This window comes from Schistocerca americana, chromosome 4, assembly GCF_021461395.2.
Source record: "Schistocerca americana isolate TAMUIC-IGC-003095 chromosome 4, iqSchAmer2.1, whole genome shotgun sequence".
NCBI classification, from domain to species: domain Eukaryota; kingdom Metazoa; phylum Arthropoda; class Insecta; order Orthoptera; family Acrididae; genus Schistocerca; species Schistocerca americana.
This window is the reverse complement of record NC_060122.1, coordinates 420,659,724-420,673,318: the sequence shown is the minus strand read 5'-3', so window position 1 is coordinate 420,673,318 and position 13,595 is coordinate 420,659,724.

Sequence of the window (13,595 nt, the reverse complement as noted above, 5' to 3'; positions counted from 1 at the left end):
GATCGAGTATTTGATTTCATGTCAGAAACAGTGTATGAGGGCGAACTTCTTCTACCCTGCTCTATGTAGGTTTAACGCAGTTTACGATCATCCGGACTCGTGGTAACACAGAGGCCGGTGGAACAAACAAGGGGTTCCATTGGTCGATAACGGCGGAGTTCACGTGGGGAACGGCTGTGGTAACCAAAAACAAATCCAAAGCCTGGCAAAGTCGTCTTAAGCGTATACCAAGAGCCCAGGTAGCAGTCCGAATCAAAAACTTAACACATACAAGGTCCAAACTCCATTGAACACTGGCGCGAACTCGATGCTTCAAAGAGACTGACTGGCAAGAGTCGGGCCGTGGTATTTGCAGGAAGTGTCTTGCTGCGACGGCGATTCGTGAGGGAGCAAGCTGCGACCCAGTAAATTTCGAGTATCTCTGCCCTGTGCTCAGTATCAGCACTCGGACTGGGCGGAATCCAAATCACTGTCGGATACTAAAATCTGTATTTCGAAAGTGGTAATACCACACACACCTTAACGAAGATCTTGTTTCATTTACTAGCTTTAGTCAGACCTGATAAAATGAACCCTCTTTTCAGTTGAGAGATCGCACATTTTATGCACCCGGCAGGCAGTTATAGTACAACAAGTCTCTTAGACAGCTTTTCCATGTTGAACGACAGTATACATCACTTCAGAGCAGGTTGTGGCTTTGAGGTAAGTGAGATGCCACCTCAGTCCCGATTTCCAGTTCCTCCAGTTTCTTTACACGGTTAAGGTTTCCAACGTCGCACGGTTAGATTCATGGACCGTTAGCAACAGTTTTCTTCCTACTGAAAACCCCCTGTCGCAACAGTCCTCACCAAAGGTCCGAACTGGTGCTTGGCTTAGCCCTCGTATTCTACGCGGAGAAAGTGGTCATCACGGGATTATGATCCAGGACTGCATGTCTTGGTATACACTTAATGCGTCTTTGACACAGACGTTTCTGTTGATGCCTGTCTTACAATTTTCTCATATTCGCTATAGTCGACGTATTCGTCTCGTGAGAGTGAACAACTGAATTGATACACTGAAGCGCCAAAGAAACCGGTTCTGGCATGCGTATTCAAATACAGAGAGATGTAAACAGACAGAATACGGCGCTGCGGTCGGCAACGCCATTAAAACACAATACGTGTCTGACGCAGTTGTTAGATCGGTTACTGCTACTACAATGGCAGGTTGTATGGTGTCAGTCAAATCCAACACCTTCCATGAAAACCCTGACATGATATGCAAATGCAGTAGTGTGTCACATAGCTCCGAATAAATCGTGACATTAAATTAACCAAAGTAATACGAGTAACGAGTGAGTGAATGGAATACCACAGACTAACACAAGAATGCCTAAATGCGTGTCATACCTTCCCACCGTGAGACAGACAGACGCAGCTCCGAGGGGAGAAACGAGAACAGAAGCCGAGAGCAGAACCGTGTTAAGCTAGAAGGCCCTACGATAAGGGACAGACACCCACGTCGCCAGCTAACCTCCAGGACCACCCCTCAGCCCATGTTAAAAGCTAGAGCCCTCCAGAAGAACAGTATAGATCTTACGATAATACTAAAAGGGCCACACCAGCTGCAAGTTTTAGCGTGAGACTTTTTCGCGTCTCTGTTACGTTCCAAACTTTAAAAACATTGCCCCACCACGAAAAGTATAACGTTTCTCATTGGATAGACAGATTTTTGTATGCGGAGCTTAAGGTTAACATTGAGACCCTGATCGGTCATATGAAAACACAGCCAGATAGTTTTTTTTAACCAACTTCGGTAAATTGTAGTAAGGAGAAGTTAGGAGGAGAGTTGCTTCCGAGACGGCGAGATGCATGGAGCTGACGAACACCGACAAGGTAATGAACGCACGCGATGCCGCATTTTTGAGCGCATAAGACTTCACTCAGAACTGCAGAAGTCTCATCTGTTACATCCCCTTTTTACGTAATACTAGTGTCGATCGTCAATTGAAGCTCATGGTATTCACATTTGCTACGTAAGTTAAAATCTGAAACGCGATGATTTTTCTGTTATATAATTATTGAGTAGCTACATTAGCCACTGTAATTTACGACAAGTTAGATAAGTAATTAAAGATAATTGAGGGTCACTGTAGACCATTTTGATAGTTTTCTCTTTTGTGAAACTTAATTTAAACCTAGATTATAGATGTGATATGGCATATGTCATCCTTCGATCCATTGTAGAACTTGGAAACCCATTCAGGGAATATTCGTTCACATTTTTGTTGAACGCAGTTGGTTTTTAATCATCCTGTATTAAAACATTTCCTTTTATCAATAGTGCAATTTATAAACAATGTTTTGTGAGTAGAATAAAATTTCCAATGGTAAACTTAACTGCTTTTTCGACGTTATTTTACCAGCTAACTAAAAGTAGGAAAGCCTTGAACCCCTTCCACTAAATTTAGTTAGTATTAAGATTCTTTTACAGGGAGTGCAGTGGAGCTGACGCTGAAATCATCAAGTATTTGGTTATATCATCGCTAGTCTCACTGAACTCTTCTGAACTCTACATGTCATGTGTGGTCTGGCGTCTCCTTACCAGCAACAGGTCCCAGGTTCAAACTAGTCAATTCCCTAAAAAACGCGCTCAGAGTGTCGTTGCGCGAAAGTGGTAGGGAGACATGACATAGAACAAACAGACTCCACGCAGAATGTTAGAAGGTTATCACGATTTAAGTGAAATTGAACGTGGTGTTATAGTCGGCGCACGAGTGATGGCACACAGCATTTCCGAGTTAGTGTTGAAGTGGGGATTTTCCGTATGACCATTTCATAAATGTACCGTGAATATCAGGAATCCGGTAAAACATCAAATCTCCGACATCGCTGCGGCCGGAAAAAGATTCTGCAGGAACGGGACCAACAACGACTGAAGGGAATCGTTCGACATGACAGAAGCGCAACGCTTCCGCAGATTGCACCATATTTCAATGATGGGCCATCAACAAGTGTCAGCGTGTGAACCATTCAACGAAACATCATTGATATGGGACTTCGGAGCCGAAGGCCCAGTCGTATACCCTTGATGACTGTACGATACAAAGCTTTACCCCTCACTTGGGCCCGTCAACACCGACAGTGGCCGGTTGATGAATGGAAACATGTTGCCTTGTCGGACGAGTCTGGTTTCAAATTGTATTGAGCGGATGACGTGTGCGGGTATCGAGACAACCTCATCAACCCATGGACCCTGCATGTCATCTGGGGACTGTTCAAGGTGGTGGAGCCACTGGTTCTGTAATGGTGTGGCACGTGTGCAGATGGGCTGATACGTCTAGATACGACTCTGACACGTGACATGTACGTAAGCATCCTATCTGATCGCCTGCACCCGTTCATGTCCATTGGCCATTCCGACGGATTTGAGCAATTTCAGTAGGACAATATGACACCCCACACGTCCTGAATTGCTACAGAGTGGCTTCAGGAACACTCTTCCGAGTTTAAACACTTCCGATGGCCACCACATTCCCCAGATATGAACATTATCGAGCATATCTGGGATTCCTTGGAACGTGCTGTTCAGAAGAGATCTCCTTTCCGTCGTACTCTTACGGATTTCTGGACAGCCCTGCAGGATTCATGGTGTCAGTTCCTCCAGTACTACTTCAGACATTAGCCGAGTCCATACCATGTTGTGTTGCGGTACTTCTGCGTGCTCTCGGAGGGCCCTGCACGATATAAGTTCTTTACACCGTTAAGGTTTCCAACGTCGCTGTCTAAGAGACTGGTTGTACTATACCTGCCTGCCGGGTACATAGAATGTGCGATCTCTCAACTGAAAAGAGGGTTCATTCAGTGTATTTAAGACAATTTTCATTTGCTGTTCAGTCTCAGTTGCAAATTTTTAATTGGGTTACATGATTCGATTACTCAGGATCATCTTCAGATCTAAAAGAAGTATAACTAAATATGTACCATTTAATATTTTACAATAAGTAGAAACGAAGACATGTACACAAATGGAGAATTTACCATAAGTTTTTCAAATTCAGTATAATTCCTTAATTCCTTGGTATTTCTTCGAATTTACAAATGGGCTTGATTAGTTCATGTATTTTCAGCTGGAACCTAAACACTTTTGCTAGCAGATTATTGTCGTAGTTTTCTCCAGCAATGATAAAAGGAAATTCTATTCCTTTACAGTGTTCTTAATTATTTGCTTTCTTTACTCCTATAACACAGTAAAAAGCATACTCCATTGACCTCTTGACATTGTACAGGGTGAAACAAAAAGATGAACACAGTTTCTGTTGGCCCCGCTTCCTGCACCACAACTTGTACTAGAATTCTGTCAATTATTTTCGAAAGAGGATTCTGTAAAGTTTCGAATGCTATGGCTAGAGTGCTGTAGATACTGCACTAGCTGCAGTGCAAGCAGCGTCAGTTATAAGCGAGATCGCTGCTCTGCGACACGTTTTTGGAATTCGTGAGTTCAGTAAATGCAAGTCTGCGACTGTGGTGCAGCGTGCATTTCGGCGTTAGTTTAACCTCGAACCCACTACGAGGAAGAGCATTAATTGTTGGGATAAGCATTTTGTCGGAACTGGCTCTCTGCGTAAAGGTGAAAGCCCATTATATCGCGTGTACCCGAGCAGCACGTGGGGCACATTTGAGTGACATCGGAGAAATAGCACAGCCAATCGGTTGCAATTAATCTCTTAGTACACTGACCTGAGATTCATCACCTCTAACGATGTATCCATCACAATGAAATTCGAGTGAGCTTTCAACGTACTCGTAGCTTGTTCCTCAAACGAATGAAGATTTAGGAGATTATATTTTCCAGCGGGACGGAACTCCACCGAATTTACATCTGAATGTTGGACATCTCCTGAATGAAGCTCTACCTCGACGATAGATACGTCGTATGGATAGACTGCTGAGATAGGTCGCACTTCAGATCTGGCCACCGAGGGATCCTGATCTCACACCCTGACGTTTTTTTCTTGTGGTATTGGTGAAAGACACAGTTTACGTGCCACTTGTTACCACAGATCTGCATGACCCAAGAAAACGTATCACAGATGCAATGAACTCAGTGACGAAAGACATTCGTCATCGAATATGGGATGAATTCAGCTACCGTTTAAATGTTATTCGTGCAGCTGGAGGAGGACATATTCATCACCTGCACAGTTTCATGTATGCATAATGTAATGTAATACACAGAATTTGAATGGAACGTATACTTCAGAAAATATAGCCAAATGAAGCTGGCCATCATTTTGAATCATGCTGCATTGAAACGGCACTACAATACAGTATTTACCGTCAGTAATAATTAATCAAAAAGTGAAGTGTTTTGTTAGATTGCTTTTTCCTTTACTTTATTTTCCATTAAGTAAGACTTTCGTTTTGGATGTATTTCACATGTAATTGTAACAGGTATCGTCAATGATCCTTTCATCGTTCTAGTCAGGATATAAAATTCTGTATTACTTAACTTGATGTCTAGTACTTAGTACTACTTCAAAAAATGGCCTGGGTGGAATTTTTTCTGTCACTTCAAGAAGGAGCTGAATTTCTTGTTAAATCCGGATTTGATTTTCAAATGGTTCAAATGGCTCTGAGCACTATGGGACTTAACATCTGAGGTCATCAGTTCCCTATAAAGTAGACCTACGTAAACCTAACTAACCTAAGGACATCATACACATCCATGCCCGATGCAGGATTCGAACCTGCGACCGTAGCGGTCGCACGGTTCCAGACTGAAGCGCCTAGAGCCGCTCGGCCACACAGGCCGGTGATTTGATTTTCAGTAGTGTCTTTTCAGTGTTACGTCGAACGTTGTCAATAACTTGTTTATATTTATGTCCGTACGGTAAAATCCTAATTATATCCGGTACAGACGTAGGTTCATATTAGCCTTGTAACACAGAGCATGTTTATTTCATGTTTATTTCACTTTTTCTCTATCCACTGCTTCTCTTTTTGTGCGGATATGGATCTGTTTCGAATTTTAATTTTGTCATATTCAATAATTAGCCTCTTCCTGCGATACGTTTAATTAAAATGAATGGTCTCAATGGTTGTGGGGAATTTCAGAACTTTTTTTATATTTGGAACTTGCATATTATCTGAATCGGCAACAGTATACACGTCTCTGTTACTATTAATGTTTATCAAGTGCATTTTAAAGTAATATACGATTACATATCTACGCATATCATTAACTCATATATAAAACAGTTCCGTATGAAACCTGGTAACGTCGTCATGGCCTTTATTTTATTTCCTGCCTTGATGAGACATTTTATGTGAAAGCATGTTTTTGGCAGTAAAATTTAGTTGGCAGGCTGTACAAAGAGCATCATAGTTAACAGGACTGAACCACACAAAGGACTTCTAGTAATAAATCTTCTAAAAAATGTAAAATATCAGAAACTGTAGTGTATTTCTGTAACCCCAACACGAAATTATAATGCGTTACTTTCATAACAGATTAAAGGTATTTCAAATCCCTGCGAGCTAATACGCTGACGTGCCGATTTTTATGCATATCCGAAGTTGACGGAAACTGTCATAATACCCTTACATGCAAGAACACACTGTAGCGAACAATGAAATGTGGATAGTGTCACTCAAATTCTCTACTGAAAGTGCTTTTCATATTGCAACTGTCCGACTGGATTCTAATCTACAATAATGCATTTGCATACTCTTACCTACTGAGCTAACCGTAAGCACACTTACAGGCCAACTCACATTTCTTACATCTGTAACGTAAGTGTTTGAGAATATTTACGAAAACCACAAACAACTAGGAAATATCCAAAAAGTTTTCAAGCTGTGCGACGGCGTTGCCAACGGATAAAAGTCCTCCAACGTTTCGGCCACCGTTGCAAACTTACTGCTTGATAAGCAAAACATGCTGGGGAAGGACATTTGCAACAGTGGTCGAATCGTCCGAGGAATTTTCCATACTGGCAAAGCGGTCATTTAATCTGAAGAATTTTGTGGACAGTGACAAAATCCGCCGAAACGTACGTTTACATTTAACTAGCGTTGTGCTGATGGAAACAGGATCTGAAATCATGAAAAAGGCAGAGTGAGTCACCACTATAACACTTAATACAATAAGTATTGTTAGGTTGAGTTGTATCTTAAGTGCATCACAAAGACGTTACAACAATTAGAAGCTGCCATTCAAAATTCAGCGCTATTAATCAGCTAGAGGCTCAAGCTCACCTTTGTATCCGCGTTTGATGACAAATAAATTTGTTTTTATACGTTCACTTTGAGTAAACGAAATTTTTTCTTCTTTTCTAGGTAGACAAGTTTCCTTTATTTTGTATTGTTTTTAACACTTCCTGTCGCCTTTGTGGCTTACTGTGCTTTGTTTTGTAGTTTTTTATTCCTCAGTTTCTCATTTGCAGTTTTATTGATTTCCACGTCGTCTTGGTTGTGATACTGCACTTTCAACTGCCGCTTTGTCACTGTTCACGCAGCATTAAAACAAAGTCTTGTTTCCGTACTTTGTAAGTAATGACACAATGTAAGTTTAAAGTGCACTTTCACAGTCAAGTTAATGGTGAACCCTGTAAAATTGCAGATGGTGCTGTAACTTCAGTGAAACATGTCTCTGTAGCAAAGAAAAAGAATCTGTATTTTACTCAGGTGGAACCTATTAAAAAAAAATTTATATGCAGCACTGTTTTCTGAAAGTTGATTATCGTTACACTTTCATGACTGTTAAACATGTGTCACCCAGTGAGATAGGGTATGCATACAGAAGGTGCAGAAAGTTATTTAGCACTGCCTACGGTGCTACGCTGTAGTAAGGCATTGTGTACTAGTGACTAAAATGAGGAAATACCACGACGAGCAAGTGGCGGACGGCTGAAATCTGAAGTCGGTCACTTCCATCGCAGTTAAATATTTGTTACAATGAATACTGTAAATATGACTGCTGCTCGTTTCATTTGTATCAATTTAAGCTGTGCCTTCAGTTTCCTGCCTCAGCGCACCCTCGGAAATCACGACGTATTCTAAAAGAACGGTCAAATATTCGTGACAGGAAATAACACAAGTGTCATTACTGATTATTACACTCGCAGCGGTTTCATCACTGTTTTAATCGGAGTGAAGTCACGAAATCGAAGAAACTCGTTCCCGATACAGAGCACTTCCGTGTGTGACATCGAATATCGCAGAACATAGTTGTTTTACACAAACCGGAAAGATTCAGGCCGTGTTAAAAAAGGTCAAATGAAAAAGATAATATTTGGCATGTACTAGGACGCAAACATATTTCCTTCGCCTTCATAACTAAACGTTTCTTTCAGGACCACAGCGATCGCATACAATGTCGAATATTTTTATCGTTCATCTTAAAATCAGCTAAGAACTTTACAGCTGATGCGTCTCTAATTGACATATAATTATTAAAAACCGCACATACATTGACGTGTTTGAGATAAAACTTCAATGCGCCGTTATCTTGAAACGGCAAACTGTCATAACACGCAAGTAACATTACGGCCACCGGCCTAGTGTCGATATAAACCCGTCCAGGGAATAGCAGTGTCACCTAACGGGGAATCACCTGCCAGTCAGACACACGCACAAATTGCATGTATTATCAGTGAGCAAGCTGTCGTTGTAGAACGGGGAATACGCGAGATCTACCTGAGTTTGACCCAGGGCAGATTGTGATTGCACGGAGGTTCGGCAAGGGCATTTAGAAAACTGCACGACTTGTCGCATGTTCGAGGATTGCTGTGGTGAGTGTCTTCAATATGTGGCGAAACCAAGGTGAAACCACGTCCAGACGTCGTGGGGTTGAACGGCCACCCCCATTACGACACTCCTAACGATGGGCCTCCACAGCCGACGACCCAAGCACTTGTCAGTGTCAACACCACGACATCGGCAATTACGACTGAAATGGGCACGTGACCATCGGTATTGGCAATGGCAGAGCGTCTCATGGTCTTATGAATCCCGATATCTTGTACGTCGGGCTGATTGGAAGGCGCGGATCCGTTGTCTTCCAGGATTCAAATGGTTCAAATGGCTCTGAGCACTATGGGACTTAACATCTGAGTTCATCAGTCCCTAGAACTTAGAACTATTTAAACCTAACTAATCTAAGGACATCCTGCCCGAGGCAGGATACGACCCTGCGATCGTAGCAGTCGCGCGGTTCCGGACTGAAGCGCCTAGAACCGCTCGGCCACCGCGGCCGGATATCTTCCAGGAGAACAGCTCCTTGACACTTGTTCTGCGGGACAGAGACAAGCTGGTAGCAGCTCCGTTATATTCTGGGGAACATTCACGTATGCATCCAATGGTTCAGCAAAGCTATTACAGGGCACCAAGACTGCCAAGGAGTATCGTATACTGGTTGCAGACCACGTGCACCCCTTTAGGACGATAATGTTTCCCCAACAGCAGTGAAATTTTGTCAACAAGACAATGCGCCATGTCACAAGGGCTGTTGTGTGATGGAGTGGCGAGTTCCAATTGATGTGCTGGCTCCCCGTCTCGCTAGATCTGAGCCTTATGAAAGACATCTGGGACGTGATGGAACATGGCATCAAAGCTGATTGCCCAACTCCCCGGAATTTGCGGGAATTAGGTTACTTGTGTGTGCAGATTTGCTGCCAACTCTCTCCAGGGACCTACAAAGCCCTCACTGCTTCCATGACACAACCTGTCACTGCTGTTATCTGTGCCAAAGATGGACATACCGGCTATTAGTTAGGTGGTCATAATGTTTTGGGTGATTAATATATAAATGGAAACAGCGAAATACGATGAATCCTCCCTAAACCAGCGAGCGAAAGACGTCACGTGAGCAGTTTCCGATTTCGGCCGAAAGCGGTTGTGGCTTCCTCATTTAGTAATTGTCATTCTGTGAATGCAAGATAGTGCGTGTGCAAACTTGTAAGATGTTCAGTTGCGAATTTGTTTTCAAAATCGTGTCAAACGTTTGCACAACGAATAATTACGCGCACAAAAGCAATAAAACTACGAATATATTTTATTTCAGTCGTGTACCAGGAGCTTAAAACTATTATTATTTAGTTTCTCATACATTTGTTATGTACATGATCAGAGAAAAACTTTTATGTATCTAACTTTACCTGAATATGTGAATTTATTATTTTACCCCAGGTTTCGAGAGTTTCTTATTCAGCACTATGTACCATGACCCTTTGTTTTGACTCCCAAAACTATGGCGGGCTTCACTCTGATAGCGGTGTTGCATCTCTTTGATGTTATATCTCTTGGTATCACCCCTCTACGCAGCTGAGGTCGCAAAGGAACAAAATGTGCTTTCGGTCGATCCAGAGACAACTGGGTAGAAGATTATGATTGCCAGCTATTGGAGGGATATGGTGTATGCTGGTGGTGTAGTCAATACTAAAACAAATACAGAACGAGACCTTATACGACATCCACGACCTATGTGAACCACCTAGAATGTTTTTTTCCTACATGCCACACGCAGGTAAACCAGTATTAACTGCTTCCATAATTCACAGAATAGCGTATTACTTCTGATCAGTTACACAAAACAGACTCAGAATGGAGTTACACAATGTACAAAAAAGGGAATAGTAGACAATTAAAAAGGGACGCCCCCATACGATGTGGCATTAAGCCTCCAGTTCTTCTGCTGTCGCTCATTGATGAACTGCAGAGTTATCTAAGAAGCCTTGCAGCATGTATTCCCACCGTGGATCACTCTACAGAAGCACACCGCAGCGAAATAACCTGCCATCGCCATGATGCAGTGTAGCTTCCTTTGAATGATACTAGAAACTACGAGGTAATCAACTGTCAGGACAGAACGGTTTGGTGGATTTTCTGTTATGCCTCACACGAATGTTCCGATGCAACGTTTTTGATATTATGCCTACGAGAATTAATTTTCATTTCATACCTTACCTGTAGGTTAACATTTATGATGGCAATACAGACATATCTTTTATACATGTCTGTTTTTAACATTTAGTGATAATTTGTAATTGTTAATTTCAGAGGCTATATTTTAATTTCTAAAGCGTGTGTAGAATTTTTTTTTCAAATTTATCATGAAAATTTTCATCAATATTATTATTATTATTATTTCTTTCCTTTCTCAGACGTTATGTCTGGTTAAAAAGTGACACGGACCTTGATCAAGCGTGACTTCCTTTTAACTGTATGGTATATGTTACATTGCATTTAGGAACTTTCGAGTAATTGAACATGTATCAATAATTACAGATTTCTGTAGTAGTATATATACGTTTGGATGTAGCTGTATTGCGTTGATGTACTGGCGCATATTTTGTGGTATGACTCGTGTAGTTGATAGTATAATTGGTATAATGTCAACTTTATCCTGATGCCACATGTCCTTGACTTCCTCAGCCAGTTGGATGTATTTTTTAATTTTTTCTCCTGTTTTCTTCTCCATATTTGTTGTACTGGGTATGGGTATTTCGATTAGTTGTGTTAATATCTTCTTTTTATTGGCAAGTATGATATCAGGTTTGTTACATGGTGTTGTTTTATCTGTTATAATGGCTCTGTTCCAGTACAATTTGTGTTCAACATTCTCCAGTACATTTTGTGGTGCATACTTGTATGTGAGAACGTGTTTTATTAGTTTATGTTGTATGGCAAGTTGTTGATGTATTATTCATGCTACATTGTCATGTCTTCTGGTGTATTCTGTATTTGCTAGTATTGTACATCCGCTTGTGACGTGATCTACTGTTTCTATTAGTTGTTTGCAACGTCTGCATTTATCTGTTGTGGTATTGGGATCTTTAATAATATGCTTGCTGTAATATCTGGTATTTATTGTATGATCCTGTATTGCAATCATGAATCCTTCCGTCTCACTGTATATATTGCCTTTTCTTAGCCATTTGTTGGATGCGTCTTGATCGATGTGTGGCCGTGTTAGATGATACGGGGGCTTGCCATGCAGTGTTTTCTTTTTCCAATTTACTTTCTTTGTATCTGTTGATGTTATGTGATTTAAAGGGTTGTAGAAGTGGTTATGAACTTGCAATGGTGTAGCCGATGTATTTATATGAGTGATTGCTTTGTGTATTTTGCTAGTTTCTGCTCGTTCTATAAAGAATTTTCTTAAATTATCTACCTGTCCGTAAGGTAGGTTTTTATGTCGATAAATCCCCTTCCTCCTTCCTTTCTGCTTAATGTGAATCTTTCTGTTGCTGACTGTATGTGATGTATTCCATATTTGTGGCATTGTGATCGTGTAAGTGTATTGAGTGCTTCTAGTTCTGTGTTAGTCCATTTCACTACTCCAAATGAACAGGTCAATATTGGTATAGCGTAAGTATTTATAGCTTTTGTCTTGTTTCTTACTGTCAATTCTGGTTTCAGTATTTTTGTTAGTCTTTGTCTACAATTTTCTATTAGTTCTTCTTTAATATTTGTATTATCTATTCCTATTTTTTGCCTGTATCCTAGATATTTATAGGCATCTGTTTTTTCCATCGCTTCTATGCAGTCGCTGTGGTCATCCAATAAGTAATTTTCTTGCTTAGTGTGTTTTCCCTTGACTATGCTATTTTTCTTACATTTGTCTGTTCCGAAAGATATTTTTATATCATTGCTGAATACTTCTGTTGTCTTTAGTAACTGGTTCAGTTGTTGATTCGTTGCTGCCAGTAGTTTTAGATCATCCATGTATAGCAAATGTATCATTTTGTGTTGGTATGTTCCAGTAATGTTATATCCATAATTTGTACTATTTAGCATTTTGGATAGTGGGTTCAGGGCAAGGCAGAACCAGAAAGGAGTTAATGAGTCTCCTTAGTTTATTCCATGCTTAATCTGTATTGGCTATGATGTGATATTATTTGAATTTGTTTGGATATTAAGTGTGGTTTTCCAACTTTTCATTACTATGTTTAGGAACTGTATCAATTTAGGATGTACTTTGTATATTTTCAATATTTGTAGTAACCATGAGTGGGGTACACTATCAAAAGCTTTTTGGTAATCAATGTATGCGTAGTGTAGCGACCTTTGTTTAGTTTTAGCTTGATACGTCACCTCTGCATCTATTATCAGTTGCTCTTTACATCCTCGTGCTCCTTTGCAGCAGCCTTTATGGTCTTCATTTATAATTTTGTTCTGTGTTGTATGTCTCATTAATTTCTGGGTAATGACTGAAGTTAATATTTTGTATATTGTTAGTAGGCATGTTATGGGGCGATATTTTGCTAGGTTTGCTGTGTCTGCTCGATCTTTACGTTTCAGATAAGTTATTCCTTGTGTAAGTGTATCAGGGACTGTGTATGGGTCTGCAATGTAACTGTTAAACAATTTAGCTAGATGTGAATGTGTTGAGGTGAACTTCTTTAGCCCGAAATTCGATATTTTATCTTTTCCAGGGTCTTTCGAATTGTGTGTAGAATTAATTGCTTCTGGCATTTGTGGTATCATCTTGTATGTGTCTGTTTCTGCTTGTATCCACTGTGCATGTCTCTTATGTTGTACCGGGTTTGATCACACGTTGCTCCAGAAGTGTTCCATGTCTGTTATGTTTGGTGGATTGGCTATTTTAAT